The sequence below is a fragment of the Bombina bombina genome, chromosome 10, assembly GCF_027579735.1.
Source record: "Bombina bombina isolate aBomBom1 chromosome 10, aBomBom1.pri, whole genome shotgun sequence".
In the NCBI taxonomy this organism is placed as follows: domain Eukaryota; kingdom Metazoa; phylum Chordata; class Amphibia; order Anura; family Bombinatoridae; genus Bombina; species Bombina bombina.
In genome coordinates this window covers 134,531,617-134,549,365 of record NC_069508.1, presented here as the reverse complement: position 1 = coordinate 134,549,365, position 17,749 = coordinate 134,531,617, and the positions used below count along the sequence as shown (strand labels likewise).

The following is a 17,749-nucleotide window of genomic DNA, read 5'->3' as shown; positions in this document are numbered from 1 at the left end:
TATCATCCAATACATATGCTTAACTACTCAACTAGTACACATTCACTATGATCATGTATCCCAGAGTATGGCAGAAACCCAGATACCAGAGGACATGAACCAGAGACTTGTAAGGCATATCAATTCAAAACATATAATATGTATAAGCAGGGTTAGAGTCATCAGGTCATTGTCAAGAGTCCAGAGCCACATTGATAGGACATTTAGGATTCCATGTAAAATGGTGAAAAGTCCAGCATGGTGTTCAACCCCTTTGGTGCTAGGGTATCCAGCATGTATATCCACCTGGTCTCAAGTCTGAGCAGTCGATTGCCCCTATTGCCCCCCCTTGTCAGTGGTGGCACATGGTCTATAAGCATAGTTCTAAGACTTGAGACACTATGCTTACAACGGGCAAAGTGGCGCGCTACTGGCTGATCAGAGTTACCCTTATCAAGGGCATCTCTAATCGCACAGCGGTGATTGGCCATACGTTCCCGAAATGTAGTGACCGTCTTGCCTATGTAAACAAGGGAGTATGGGCAAATCAACATGTAAATTACATAAGTGCTCATACATGACAGTCTATAGTTGATTTTATATCGCTTGTTGGTGTGTGGGTGTTGGAATGTTTCTCCTTTCAGCATGCTGTCACAGGTCACACAGTCCCCACATTTAAAGCAACCCTTCTTGTTTGATTTTAACCAGGTGGTACCCTCATAGCACTTCATGGGGTCAGTTTTAACCAGTAGGTCTCTCAAATTTTTGGCTTGACGATAAACAACCCTAGGGGGCTGTTTATGCAGAAATGGTAGTGTTTTGTCGGTGTTAATCAAGTCCCAATGTTTGGAAACCATGTTTTTTACATCTTGGTGCATAGGATCAAAAGTGGTGATAAAATTAAGACACTCATCCGGCCTGGTGTTGTTCTTCACGGTGACTACTGCGCCCTCTGAGCGTTTCACCACTTTCTCCTTAATTTCCTTAACCCGCTCATCATCATATCCACGTGCAATTAGCTTATTGGACATCTCGTCCAATTGAGTCTCTCTATTACATGCCTCGGTATTGTTACGTAGGACTCGAGTGAGCTGAGAGGCGATTATCCCATTTTTTTGATGTATTGGATGATAACTATGGGCTTCCAATAGGGAGTTTCTGTCTGTAGGCTTGGTATATAAAGATGTACCAAACCTACAGACTCCTTCATTAGTCACTTTGAAGATGTTGAGGTCCAAAAAATGGACCATATCAGCATCATATTCCATTTTAAATTTGATTGGAAGTGTCAAACTATTTAGTCCATTAACCCAAGAGTTCAAACTGTCAACGGTGCCCCGCCAGATGAGAAAAACATCATCAATATACCTGGTGTAATATGCCACCTCTATCATGTCCTGGGGTCGCATAACAAACTGTTCGTACCAGGACATGTAGAGGTTGGCATATGTAGGGGCCATATTTGACCCCATAGCGGTCCCCGAGATCTGCAGGTAAAAATCCTTTTCGAATTTAAAATAGTTTTTCTTCAAACAAATTTGTAAGAGTTCCAAAAGAAACTCGATGGGGGGGCCACTATATTGCTGAGATCCTACCACCATGGACCTGACAGCCTGCACACCTCCCACGTGAGGAATGGAGGTATACAGACTGTCAACATCCATGGTAACCAGGATGTCACCAACTTGTAACTGATCAAATGTGGTAAGAAATTTTATGAGACTAGGTGAGTTTTTTAAATATGCAAAAGTATCCTTTACCACTGGCTGTAAGTAATGATCAATGTATTTAGCGATATTTGAAAACAATGAGCCCCTAGCAGAGACAATTGGTCTGCCAGGGGGATTAGCTAGTGTCTTATGGACCTTGGGTAACAAATACAGGACTGGTGTTATTGGAAAATCAACCGTATGGAACGCTAGTTCATTCTCATTCAGAATACAGGCCTCACCTGCAGACCTCAGGGACTGATCAACTAGTTTTTTAAACATTTTTGTGGGATTACCTCTAAGGCGTGTGTATACATTCTCGTCAGCAAGTTGGCGTTTAGCCTCTTGGCGGTAGTCGTCATAGTTCATAATGACGATTCCGCCGCCTTTATCCGCCGGACGTATGATGATAGTTTGATCATCACTAAGGTCCTTGATAGCCCTGAATTCTTTAGGTGTCAAGTTAGGAAAATGGGGTTTTTCTTGATCCTTATCAATGTCATGGCAAATCATACGGGTGTACCCTTTTATAGAAGAGTGTGTGATGGCAGGTTCAAAAGTGGATCTAGGTCTAAATATATGTTCAGTGGAAGTGTCCTGTACCTTGTCCTTGAAAAAATCTTTCAATTTCAACTTCCTCTGTAGATTGTGTACATCAAGAATCTTATGAAATTTATCATGGTTAGGAGTTGGTATGAAGGAAAGGCCACGATTGAGTACACTATGTTCCACCTCAGTGAGATGCCTGTCACTGAGGTTGAACACAATGTCTATTTCTTCTTGTAATTTCGCTTTTTTGTTGTGTCCCCCCCTTCTGATATGGGGTCTCATGTTTCTCTGTCTATATTTGGCATCAGTGGTGGTTTTGCGGCTGCTCTGGTCATAACTCCAGAAAAAGAAGCCGCATTAGACTTAGGGGCCTGTGTGGTACTTAAATCATCAGCTATGTCCCCTTCAGAAGAGTCCCCACCACTGATGTCAATAGTACCAGCAATATTTTTCGGTTTAATGTATCTGCGTCTAGTTCTAGGTGCATCCTGGTCCTTGCCATATAGCCATCTATAGACCCGTTTCTCTCTGTAATCACTCTCCACGGAAGCCAATTTTCTATTTTTAAAGGAAATGAGATCATTTTTATACTTTTTGACCTGCGTATCCAACTTGGTGACCCAATCCTGAGTTTTGTCATCAACCATGGTCTCATAGCTATGTGATTTAATAATCTCAATCTCTACTTTCATTTTGTTCTCTAACCTGGTAACCTCTTCAATAACTAATAAAACCAAATCGTATGAGCATTTGTTGAGTATTTAGCACCATTTGCGACAAAACTCAGGATTGGATCGCCCAATAGTGGGAATATTTTTAACCCTAAAACCTCTGGGAATCTGTTTACCTCTATAGTAATTAGATAAGTACACTGCATGCAAGTGGAAGTCAATCTCCCTTTTTTTTAAATTTAGCAGTTTGTGGTATACATTAATGGGGGTGTCACCCCTCAACTCACTCAGGTCCGTTGTAATCAGGATTCTATTGGCATCTTCATCTGTATAAGTGAGGATGTCTGTATTCACATCATCACCGCCATTGGTCGTCGAATTGGTATCTTGTGTAACTGCCAAATCAGGTATGTCCTCCATATTGTCCCTTGTGAAATGAGACAAAAATATCACAGTAAAAACAATTAGTGAGACAAGGTAAAATCCGTTTTGTAAAATCCAAGTTGAAAACAATCCCAATGTAAAGAAGCAAATCCAGTAATAGGAGGTAGGGTGCACAGTCCATAAATATATAAACAGAGATCAGAAGAAAAGGCACTCCATAAATAATAGCAGCTCCCAGGGTGCACTTCAGAAAATATCAAAAATATCCAGCATTAAAAAAGGCACTCACTGGTTAGGTAAAACATAACATTTAATCAGTTACATTTAAAAAACATGACGTTTTTTAAATGTATGCTTTGAATTGATATGCCTTATGCTTTGAATTGATATGCCTTACAAGTCTCTGGTTCATGTTCTATGGTATCTGGGTTTCTGCCATACTCTGGGATACATGATCATAGTGAATGTGTACTAGTTGAGTAGTTAAGCATATGTATTGGATGATAGCAGAGTATATTGAATATGCTATATTAAATATGCTATATTAAATATGCTATTCTCAATTTCGGATATAGTTGAAGTTTGATTACAGAGTACACGTTACACTAATCATGTCCTGCACTGTTTTTGTCCTCCATATGTATAATTGGATCGTTGGATCTGTTTTAAATTCTATGTTTTTAATGCTAGTATCCATTATGCGGCACCTGGAATATACAGATTTACTGCGGTATCTAAACTGATCGCTATGTTTTTGTTTACAATTAGGTATCTGGGCCATGCTATTGGCCGTTACACCGCGTCTGTATATCCCCTAGGCAACCGACGTCTGAGCGTAACTCACGCTGATGACGTCACTTCCGCCTGGCACGGCACACGGGCCGCACTCGTGGCTCGGCGTCTAATGGAGCTACACATATGTATATAAGGTGATGGGATTACTAAGGGGGTATACTGCTTTTGTAATTTTTTCAAGCTGTATCGTGCATTTGATAAAGGGGGCGAAATGCCTCTGAAACGTCATGTTTTTTTAAATGTAACTGATTAAATGTTATGTTTTACCTAACCAGTGAGTGCCTTTTTTATGCTGGATATTTTATATATATATATATATATATATATATATATATATATATATATATATATATATATATATATATATACATACATACATACATACATATATACACACACATACACAATTCTATACACAAATATACACATGCTCACACACATACATACACCTATATACACATAAACACGCATATACACCAACACATGCACATACATACATTTATACACATACACATATATATATATATATATATATATATATTAATATATATATATATATACACACGCACATGCTCACACACATATTTACACATACACACCTATATACTGTATACATGTACACATTTATACACATACACATGTATAAACACACACACATATATCCATATATATATATATATATATACATAAACACACAAAATAACAATCTATTCATATGTCTGGTATAACCAACTGCCCCAAAACAACATAACACTCTATGTTGCATTACCACTTTTTTAGTTTTTTAACCCTAAATGTGACTCCTTCCATCTACAAATAAAGTAAAAATGAACCCTAAAGTCCTCTGCCTCGATCCAAACTACAGTTAACCTTAACCATAAATCTGTTCCAGTACAATTAACCCACTGGAGCATATTTAACAATGTGCAAGCGGACATGATACAAAGTAGCATATCATGTCTGCTACACATTGCTGCACATCGATAAATGCAGACAGCACACGCTGTTGGCATTTATCATTGCACCAGCAGTTCTTGTGAACTGCTGGTGCAATGCTGCCTCCTGCAGATTCGTGGCCAATCGGCCGCTAGCAGGGGGTGTCAATCAACCCGATCGTATTCGTTAGGATTTATTTCCTGAAGGCTCGCCGGAAACAAGGGGCCTCAAGCTCCATACAGAGCTTGATAAATATGCCCCACTTACTTGATCCTTCTTTTTGATTTTAACCATAATCACCCCCCCCCCCCCCACAACAAGTAAACACAATTGACTCCTTAACAAATAGAAATGATGACCTGTAATATTACCTGCCAATCATTCTTTATCCTTGTAGGGCAACAGGTCTTCGTGTTCTGAATCATCACCTTGTTTTGACTGTTTTATGGCATTTCACTTCTAAAAATAAAATTATTTGGACAATTCTAATATGCTATGCTTCAGTTACATATAGCTTGCATAGAGTTGAGGTATACATGTTTTAAACGCATTAAAAACTGGATTTTTCCTACCACAATTTTAAGGGTTTTACAAGTCCAGTATAGTTCATGGATATACCCCTTGTAAGTCTTCTTAAGTATGTTTAATTAATCTCTTTAGAAGTAACCAATAAGAAGTCAAATGTAAAAAAGCTTGTAAGCAATCACCTGCTATAGATTTACTAACGGTATATCCAGACTCTCTAACATAGTAACATAGTAGATGAGGTTGAAAGAAGACAGATGTCCATTGAGTTCCACCTATACAGATTTTAGCTGAATTACAATAAAAGCTCAAATTGATCTTAACTTATTTCCATTAAAAAGTGACCAATTTTACACAAGCAATCATATCTCTAAATTCTGTTTCTAGTCAGAAATGTGTCTAAGCCATTTTTAAATATATCTTAGGTATTGACTTTCACTACCTCCTTAGGCAATGAGTTCCTCAATTTGATTGCTCTTACTGTGAAACAACGTTTATGTTGCTGAAGATTAAATCTCCTTTCCTCCAGCCTTAAATTGTGACCTCTTGTCACAAACAATTTTCTTTGAAATAAACAGAGCTTCCTCCAACTCTGTATCTAGGCGTTGAATACCTTTATATAAAGTAATCACATCACCACTCAAATAGCTTTTTTCTCGAGAAAACTGACCCAGTTTGGTTAACCTCTCCTCATAGTTTAAAGTTTCCATTCCCCTTATTACTTGTGTGGCCCTTCTATTAACTTTTTCTAACTCTGCAATTTTATTGAATAGAACCCATTCACTAAAACTCATGCACCTTTCCATTATTTAGTAAATTGGCTGTAGAAGTGGAAAGGTTGTTAGTTATTATACTCCCATAGTGTAGCATGTGTCATCACTACTACAACATGTCTGAGTGTGTGTAATGCATTTTACTCCATATGGACATAGATTACAAGTAGAGTGCAAAAATATTAGTGCTATTGAGCGCTAACTCTGCTCAAGTTAAATCAATAGTGGTCCACATGTTTTCAACTCTGATTAAATAAAATTTTCTAAAGATAAACTTATTTTATTTTTTTGAACTGAATAACCCATAAAGGGCCAGATTACAAGTGGAGCAGTATTTAATGCTCTCGCTCGAGTGTTAACTGCACTAGAAGTAAGCTTTTTGTGCCTATCGGGTAGCACTCATATTACAAGTTAAAAGTAAACTGTTTTCTCTTTTGAGCCAATTTAAGCTTACAATATTGTGCGCACTATAACTTATTCCCCTAGAGAAGTCAATGGAGCGAAAAAAGTGAAAAAAAAAAAACGAATACCCTACTCGCACGTTAACCTGATTGCATATTCTCAAGTGCACTAACCCGACATGAAAATATGAATATGTCACATTTCAATGTTCTTCACATACCAGAATACATTCTATTTATTCATAAATACATATTTCTACATATACCTGATGGTATTTTGGTACAATATATATCTATACCTATATAATATATAGATAATTATATATAGGTATAGATATATACAGATATATATAGGAATATGTATTTACAAATACTATGTGTAGAACATTGGAATGTGAAATATTTACAGTAAATACATAGTTAAAAGCTTTATTAAATATCATAATTGCATAAATACGTTTTTATCTATTGCAAAGAGCTCCAATACACATATATATATATATATATAAGTCTATATACGTATATATGTGTACATATGTATTTATGTGTTTATATGTTATATATGTCTGTAAATACATATAATCACATATAAATACATACATATATATATATATATATATATATATATATATATATATATATATATATATATATATATATATATATATATATATATATATATATATATATATATAGGGAGTGCAGAATTATTAGGCAAGTTGTATTTTTGAGGATTAATTTTATTATTGAACAACAACCATGTTCTCAATGAACCCAAAAAACTAATTAATATCAAAGCTTAATATTTTTGGAAGTAGTTTTTAGTTTGTTTTTAGTTTTAGCTATTTTAGGGGGATATCTGTGTGTGCAGGTGACTATTATTGTGCATAATTATCTTAACAAAAAACAAATATATATCCATTTCAATTATTTATTTTTACCAGTGAAACCAATATAACATCTCAACCTTCACAAATATACATTTCTGACATTCAAAAACAAAACAAAAACAAATCAGTGACCAATATAGCCACCTTTCTTTGCAAGGACACTCAAAAGCCTGCCATCCATGGATTCTGTCAGTGTTTTGATCTGTTCACCATCAACATTGCGTGCAGCAGCAACCACAGCCTCCCAGACACTGTTTAGAGAGGTGTACTGTTTTCCCTCCTTGTAAATCTCACATTTGATGATGGACCACAGGTTCTCGGTGGGGTTCAGATCAGGTGAACAAGGAGGCCATGTCATTAGATTTTCTTCTTTTATACCCTTTCTTGCCAGCCACGCTGTGGAGTACTTGGACGCGTTTGATGGAGCATTGTCCTGCATGAAAATCATGTTTTTCTTGAAGGATGTAGACTTCTTCCTGTACCACTGCTTGAAGAAGGTGTCTTCCAGAAACTGGCAGTAGGACTGGGAGTTAAGCTTGACTCCATCCTCAACCCGAAAAGGCCCCACAAGCTCATCTTTGATGATACCAGCCCAAACCAGTACTCCACCTCCACCTTGCTGGCGTCTGAGTCGGACTGGAGCTCTCTGCCCTTTACCAATACAGCCACGGGCCAATCCATCTGGCCCATCAAGACTCACTCTCATTTCATCAGTCCATAAAACCTTAGAAAAATCAGTCTTGAGATATTTCTTGGCCCAGTCTAAACGTTTCAGCTTGTGTGTCTTGTTCATTGGTGGTTGTCTTTCAGCCTTTCTTACCTTGGCCATGTCTCTGAGTATTGCACACCTTGTGCTTTTGGGCACTCCAGTGATGTTGCAGCTCTGAAATATGGCCAAACTGGTGGCAAGTGGCATCTTGGCAGCTGCACGCTTGACTTTTCTCAGTTCATGGGCAATTATTTTGTGCCTTGGTTTTTCCACACGCTTCTTGCGACCCTGTTGACTATTTTGAATTAAACTCTTGATTGTTCGATGATCACGCTTCAGAAGCTTTGCAATTTTAAGAGTGCTGCATCCCTCTGCAAGATATCTCACTATTTTTGACTTTTCTGAGCCTGTCAAGTCCTTCTTTTGACCCATTTTGCCAAAGGAAAGGAAGTTGCCTAATAATTATGCACACCTGATATAGGGTGTTGATGTCATTAGACCACATCCCTTCTCATTACAGAGATGCACATCACCTAATATGCTTAATTGGTAGTAGGCTTTCGAGCCTATACAGCTTGGAGTAAGACAACATGCATAAAGAGGATGATGTGGTCAAAATACTAATTTTCCTAATAATTCTGCACTCCCTGTATATATATATATATATATATATATATATATATATATATATATATATATATATATATATATATATATATATATAGGGAGTGCAGAATTATTAGGCAAGTTGTATTTTTGAGGATTAATTTTATTATTGAACAACAACCATGTTCTCAATTAACCCAAAAAACTAATTAATATCAAAGCTTAATATTTTTGGAAGTAGTTTTTAGTTTGTTTTTAGTTTTAGCTATTTTAGGGGGATATCTGTGTGTGCAGGTGACTATTATTGTGCATAATTATTAGGCAACTTAACAAAAAACAAATATATATCCATTTCAATTATTTATTTTTACCAGTGAAACCAATATAACATCTCAACCTTCACAAATATACATTTCTGACATTCAAAAACAAAACAAAAACAAATCAGTGACCAATATAGCCACCTTTCTTTGCAAGGACACTCAAAAGCCTGCCATCCATGGATTCTGTCAGTGTTTTGATCTGTTCACCATCAACATTGCGTGCAGCAGCAACCACAGCCTCCCAGACACTGTTTAGAGAGGTGTACTGTTTTCCCTCCTTGTAAATCTCACATTTGATGATGGACCACAGGTTCTCGGTGGGGTTCAGATCAGGTGAACAAGGAGGCCATGTCATTAGATTTTCTTCTTTTATACCCTTTCTTGCCAGCCACGCTGTGGAGTACTTGGACGCGTTTGATGGAGCATTGTCCTGCATGAAAATCATGTTTTTCTTGAAGGATGTAGACTTCTTCCTGTACCACTGCTTGAAGACGGTGTCTTCCAGAAACTGGCAGTAGGACTGGGAGTTAAGCTTGACTCCATCCTCAACCCGAAAAGGCCCCACAAGCTCATCTTTGATGATACCAGCCCAAACCAGTACTCCACCTCCACCTTGCTGGCGTCTGAGTCGGACTGGAGCTCTCTGCCCTTTACCAATACAGCCACGGGCCAATCCATCTGGCCCATCAAGACTCACTCTCATTTCATCAGTCCATAAAACCTTAGAAAAATCAGTCTTGAGATATTTCTTGGCCCAGTCTAAACGTTTCAGCTTGTGTGTCTTGTTCATTGGTGGTCGTCTTTCAGCCTTTCTTACCTTGGCCATGTCTCTGAGTATTGCACACCTTGTGCTTTTGGGCACTCCAGTGATGTTGCAGCTCTGAAATATGGCCAAACTGGTGGCAAGTGGCATCTTGGCAGCTGCACGCTTGACTTTTCTCAGTTCATGGGCAATTATTTTGTGCCTTGGTTTTTCCACACGCTTCTTGCGACCCTGTTGACTATTTTGAATTAAACTCTTGATTGTTCGATGATCACGCTTCAGAAGCTTTGCAATTTTAAGAGTGCTGCATCCCTCTGCAAGATATCTCACTATTTTTGACTTTTCTGAGCCTGTCAAGTCCTTCTTTTGACCCATTTTGCCAAAGGAAAGGAAGTTGCCTAATAATTATGCACACCTGATATAGGGTGTTGATGTCATTAGACCACATCCCTTCTTATTACAGAGATGCACATCACCTAATATGCTTAATTGGTAGTAGGCTTTCGAGCCTATACAGCTTGGAGTAAGACAACATGCATAAAGAGGATGATGTGGTCAAAATACTAATTTTCCTAATAATTCTGCACTCCCTGTATATATATATATATATATATATATATATATATATATAAAAAGAAATTTTACCAGCTGTGGTTGGGAATTAATTAAAATGGATGAGTATCAGAGAAGCAAAAAATACTGTTACTGCTCCGGTGCCCGGGGGTAATGTGGTTCTTAATATTAGGAACTTAAAGAGAGAAATAGAAATACCCTTTATCCAGCACTAACTCGTGAACCAAAATTCAAATTACCTCTGATGGAGTGTGTAAGTCAGTAGTAGACACAAAAACCAGTAGCCAAAACAAATTTATCGGGTAACCATTTATTAGAATTAAACTAATGCAGATATGTATATTTTACCCCTTGTTATTGGTTCATGATCAAATTAAACCATTGCAGTATTACATAACAGATATAAGACACCAAAAACCAAAATTCTAATAAAACTGTGACTCTGTAACAAAGAAATGTCCAAAAGACAATAGATATAAGTGGCAGAAAAACTTGTTATCTTCGCATGCAGTTTTTAATAATTTCAAAGCCTGAGCTAGCAAGTTAGACCGGCATTAAAAAGCTTGATAATGTGACAGTCAGTTGTTAGTCAAGCAAAGAGCTGAAAGCTGTAGCATGCTGCATAAAGATTAGCACTGTTGGCAGATAAGACTCCACAATATTTGATAGAGAACACAGTTATTATTGGTTAAGCGGTACCTCCCCTTTCGATCACAGTAGATATCAATCATCCACCTTTGCGGGGAAATACATCCACAGCTCACCTCTCCGTTTACTACTTCAGATCCTCCTGAATCAAGGTGACGCTTCCTCTGTTGCAGAGGTAGTTTTCACTGACTTACTCTGCTTATTCGGACAGACTAGCGGCATCTCCTTTAAGGTGGGGGCCAGATCCCTTCGGTGGGTTAGTCATCCAACTGTAAAGATACAACCTGGTATCCAGGGCAAAAATCCCTTCCAGGGGCAAACCAACTCTAACGGAGTCCACGGAGACTCACGGAACTCCAGTGGGCGTGATCAATTGACACTTGCTACACGTGTTTCACCCATTCCAGTAATCCTATTGGGCTTCGTCAGGCATGTAATACAACCATGTCACAATGAAAGTATTTATATCATGCCGGGGGAAATAGTTAACTAATTTGGTGTCGGAACCATATTTAATGCATCACAAAAGTAAAAAAATACAATTATAGGATATACCATGGCTGGCTTCACGAAAAGAGTTATTAGAGATCACATTTCAGGGAAAGATAACTAAGTAACGTATTCCAAATTACATTAACATACAAAAATCCTGAATAATACATTTCTAAGGGTCATATCAAAAATACATGTAAAGCCACCCCCACCTATCTTACAACTCTATAACATAAATAGAGAGAAAACAATGTATCACTAATGTGATTAGTATAATACACAGAGTGCTTCATAAACCCTCATTATTCAGATTTAGCTAAGGTTCTACCTTATATATATATATATATACACACAATTCCTTTATCCTTGAAAAGAATAAAATGCTGCACTCACCGGTTCTTGAGAAAATTCCAATATAATTACATCACATCACATATTAATGAACAAATACCCCCAGATGTTTTGGTACCTTTCTCAATGGGTAGTCAAACTGTATCCAAATATATATATACACATACACAAACACATACATACACAGTACATCTTTACACACGTATATGTACAGTATGTTTCTCAATGTTAGATAAAATGGAGAAGTCACCACATAGCGTAATTCTGCAGGATATACCATATAATCGTAAGCTAAATAGTATACACTCACATTTGGTATAGCACTGTAATGTAGTGCAAACTGGGCAGACCGGATCCTTAGAGTTGTCCGGCAAAACTCTCTCCTCTCGGTGCAGGAAACACAGAGTGTAAATGTGACGCTTCACTCGCATTAACAGGGAAGATTGGATAGCCTCCTTACTGCTACAAACCAACCGGTGGTGGAAAGGTCACTCAAAAGAAGTTAAAAACAAGTGTTTTATTAAACACCAAAATGCACAGCAACGCGTTTCTCAGTATTGCTACTGTTTCATCAGGCTGATACAAACGTGTGGTACTTGCTACATTAAATACACATATGCAACCAATGATCAGGTTGCTAAAATCACGCCCCCACTTCTAGGTCACATGACCTCACAGGAGTAGCGTGTTACATAATTAAAATTTAAATCACAAACATTTGCATTTTTTAAAACAATCATTTGATATCATTAATTCAAAATCCAAAGATCTGAAAAAATCTACATCTACAATTTATTAGGTTATAAAACTATATAGTAATCATGCATATCAAGCTACGTCCTTATACATGTCAGCTGAGGGGTGTGTGTACTACCGGAAACTCCTATTGGCCAGTAATACGGTTTTTATTTTTATTTTTATTTCTATTTAAATAGCCAAATTGTGTTATCATAATATGATTTGTAAATTCCATAGTTATTATACCAAAGCCCAGTACTCAATCATACAATGGTTTCCAAAAATCCATTGCACATCCGCTAATATTTTAATAAAAATATGATCAGATATAACCATATTTCAGTTAACCAACCCGGTTCTCAGAAATGTAACAAATTCTAAGAATCTAGTGCTCATCCACTAACATGTCAAAATAGATAGTGTGATTGATGCAACTTAATGATTTACGATCATGGGTGTCACATATACTTTACTTCCGGATGTAAAAAAATATTAGGGGATGTGCAATGGATTATTGGAAGCCGTTGTATGATTGTGTACTGGGATTTGGTATAATAACTAATTTACAAATCATATTATGATATCACAATTTGGCTATTTAAATAGAAATAAAAATAACAATAACAATAAAAACAGTATTACTGGCCAATAGGAGTTTCCGCTAGTAAACACACCCCTCAGCTAACATATATAAGGACGTAGCTTGATATGCTATACAGTTTTATAACCTAATAAATTGTAGATGTAGATTTTTTCCGATCTTTGGATTTTGAATTAATGATATCAAATGATTGTTTTTAAAAAATGTAAATGTTTGTGATTTAAATTTTAAATATAAATTATGTAACACGCTACTCCTGTGAGGTCAGGTGACCTAGAAGTGGGGGCATGATTTTAGCAACCTGATCATTGGTTGCATATGTGTATTTAATGTAGCAAGTACCAAATGTTTGTATCAGCCTGATGAAACAGGAGCAATACTGAGAAACGCGTTGCTGTGCATTTTGGTGTTTAATAAAACACTTGTTTTTACTCTACTTGCTACTTTTAAATTCTTTTGAGTGACCTTTCCACCACTGGTTGGTTTGTAGCAGTAAGGAAGCTATTCAATCTTCCCTGCTACTGCGAGTGAAGTGGCACATTTACACTCTGTGTTTTCTGCACCGAGAGTAGAGAGTTTTGCCGGACAACTCTAAGGATCTGGTCTGCCCATTTTGCACTACATTACAGTGCTATACCAAATGTGTATTTAATGGTTTATTTAGATGTATTTCTATTTCTTTTACAGGTAAAAGAGCTGATTTCTTTGGGGCAATGCCCCGCAAAAGCCCCTTTTAAGGGCCATTTGCAGTTTAGTATAGGCTAGGGTTTTTTTTATTTTGGGGGGGCTTTTTTATTTTGATAGGGCTATTAGATTAGGAGTAATTCTGTTTTTTTTTTATAATTTCATTTTTTGTTTTTTGTAATTTAGTGTTTATTTTTTTGTAGTTTAGTAAATTGTATTTTATTAATATAATTTATTTTTATTTTATTGTAATGTTAGTTTTTAGTGCAAGGCACGTTAAGTTTTATTTTACAGGTAACTTTGTATTTTTTTAACTAGGTAGCTAGTAAATAGTTAATAATTATTTACTAACTAGCCTACCTAGTTAAAATAAATACAAACTTACCTGTGAAATAAAAAGAAAAACCTATTAGTTATATTGTAGCTAGCTTACGCCTAGATTTAGAGTTCTGCGTTAGGTTTTGGGCTACCGCTGGTATTTAGAGTCGTGTAGGTAAGGGTCTAACGCTCACTTTCCAGCCGCGACTTTTCCATACCGCAGATCCCCCTACGCCATTTGCGTATCCTATCTTTTCAATGGGATATTTCTAAAGCTGGTATTTAGAGTCTTGGCTGAAGTGAGCATTAGAAATCTAACGACAAGACTCCAGCCGCAGAGAAAAGCCAGGAGTTAAGAGCTTTCTGGGCTAACGCCGGTTCATAAAGCTCTTAACTACTGTGCTCTAAAGTACACTAACACCCATAAACTACCTATGAACCCCTAAACCGAGGCCCCCCCACATCGCCACCACTAACACCGCCGACCCCTATATTATATTTATTAAACCCTAATCTGCCGCCCCCAACGTCGCCGCCACCTACCTACAATTATTAACCCCCAATCTGCCGACCGGACCTCACCGCTACTATAATAAAGTTATTAACCCCTAATCCACCTCACTCCCGCCTCAAAAACCCTATAATAAATAGCATTAACCCCTAATCTGCCCTCCCTAACATCGCCGACACCTAACTTCAATTATTAACCCCTAATCTGCCGACCGGACCTCGCCGCTACTCTAATAAATGTATTAACCCCTAAAGCTGTCTAACCCTAACCCTAACACCCCCCTAAATTAAATATAATTTAAATCTAACGAAATAAATTATTTCTTATTAAATAAATTATTCCTATTTAAAGCTAAATACTTACCTGTAAAATAAACCCTAATATAGCTACAATATAAATAATAATTATATTGTAGCTATTTTAGGATTAATATTTATTTTACAGGCAACTTTGTATTTATTTTAACCAGGTACAATAGCTATTAACTAGTTAATAACTATTTAATAGCTACCTAGTTAAAATAATTACAAAATTACCTTTAAATATATCCTAACCTAAGTTACAATTAAACCTAACACTACACTATCAATAAATAAATTTAATAAACAACCTACAATTATCTACAATTAAACCTAACACTACACTATCAATAAATTAATTACATACAAATACCTAAAAATAAATACAATTAAATAAACTAACTAAAGTACAAAAAAATAAAAAAGAACTAAGTTACAAAAAATAAAAAAATAATTTACAAACATTATAAAAATATTACAACAATTTTAAGCTAATTACACCTACTCTAAGCCCCCTAATAAAATAACAAAGCCCCCCAAAATAAAAAAATGCCCTACCCTATTCTAAAATAAAAATTGAAAAGCTCTTTTACCTTACCAGCCCTTAAAATGGCCTTTTTCGGGGCATGCCCCAAAGAATTCTGCTTTTTTGCCTGTAAAAAAAAACATACAATACCTCCCCCCAACATTACAACCCACCACCCACATACCCCTAATCTAACCCAAACCCCCCTTAAATAAACCTAACACTAAGCCCCTGAAGATCTCCCTACCTTGTCTTCACCACGCCGGGTATCACTGATCCGTCCACAAGAGGCTCCGAAGTCTTCATCCAAGCCCAAGCGGGGGCTGAAGAGGTCCATCATCCTGCTGAAGTCTTGATCCAAGCGGGGGCTGAAGAGGTCCATCATCTGGCTGAAGTCTTGATCCAAGCGGGGGCTAAAGAGGTCCATCATCCGGCTGAAGTCTTGATCCAAGCGGGCGCTGAAGAGGTCCATCATCCGGCTGAAGTCTTCTATCAAGCGGCATCTTCAATATTCTTTCTTCCGGCTCCATCTTCATCCCGCCGACGCGGAACATCCATCCTGGCCGACGACTTCCCGATGAATGATGGTTCCTTTAAGGGACGTCATCCAAGATGGCGTCCCTCGAATTCCAATTGGCTGATAGGATTCTATCAGCCAATCGGAATTAAGGTAGGAAAATTCTGATTGGCTGATGGAATCAGCCAATCAGATTCAAGTTCAATCCGATTGGCTGAGCCAATCAGCCAATCAGATTGAGCTCGCATTCTATTGGCTGATCGGAACAGCCAATAGAATGCAAGCTCAATCTGATTGGCTGATTGTATCAGCCAATCGGATTGAACTTGAATCTGATTGGCTGATTCCATCAGCCAATCAGAATTTTCCTACCTTAATTCCGATTGGCTGATAGAATCCTATCAGCCAATCGGAATTCGAGGGACGCCATCTTGGATGACGTCCCTTAAAGGAACCGTCATTCGTCGGGAAGTCGTCGGCCAGGATGGATGTTCCGCGTCGGTGGGATGAAGATGGAGCTGGAAGAAAGAAGACTGAAGATGCCGCTTGATAGAAGACTTCAGCCGGATTATGGACCTCTTCAGCCCCCGCTTGGATCAAGACTTCAGCCGGATGATGGACCTCTTCAGCCTCCGCTTGGATCAAGACTTCAGCCGGATGATGGACCTCTTCAGCCCCCGCTTGGATCAAGACTTCAGCCGAATGATGGACCTCTTCAACCCCCGCTTGGATCAAGACTTCAGCCGGATGATGGACCTCTTCAGCCCCCGCTTGGGCTTGGATGAGGACTTCGGAGCCTCTTCTGGACGGATCAGTGATACCCGGTATTGTGAAGACAAGGTAGGGAGATCTTCAGGGGCTTAGTGTTAGGTTTATTTAAGGGGGGTTTGGGTTAGATTAGGGGTATGTGGGTGGTGGGTTGTAATGTTGGGGGGTGGGGTATTGTATGTTTTTTTTTACAGGCAAAAGAGCAGAATTCTTTGGGGCATGCTCCACAAAAGGCCCTTTTAAGGGCTGGTAAGGTAAAAGTGCTTTTCGATTTTTATTTTAGAATAGGGTAGGGCATTTTTTTATTTTGGGGGGCTTTGTTATTTTATTAAGGGGCTTAGAGTAGGTGTAATTAGCTTAAAATTGTTGTAATATTTTTATAATGTTTGTAAATAATTTTTTTATTTTTTGTAACAGTTCTTTTTTTATTTTTTGTACTTTAGTTAGTTTATTTAATTGTAGTTATTTGTAGGTATTTGTATGTAATTAATTTATTGATAGTGTAGTGTTAGGTTTAATTGTAGATAATTGTAGGTTGTTTATTAAATTTATTTATTGATAGTTTAGTGTTAGGTTTAATTGTAACTTAGGTTAGGATTTATTTTACAGGTAATTTTGTAATTATTTTAAATAGGTAGCTATTAAATAGTTATTAACTATTTAATAGCTATTGTACCTGGTTAAAATAAATACAAAGTTGCCTGTAAAAT

General features: G+C 37.4%; 1 long non-coding RNA gene across 1 annotated transcript; it reads right to left on the bottom strand.

Moving 5' to 3' along the window:
- Positions 1–3,203: 3,203 nt before the first annotated feature.
- On the bottom strand, positions 3,204–11,387 carry LOC128640901 (uncharacterized). Its single transcript, XR_008399413.1, has 3 exons — positions 11,351–11,387; positions 5,395–5,482; positions 3,204–3,335 (listed from the first exon to the last, which is right to left on the bottom strand). It is a non-coding gene; the product is annotated as an uncharacterized LOC128640901 (long non-coding RNA).
- Between the last annotated feature and the right edge of the window lie 6,362 nt (positions 11,388–17,749).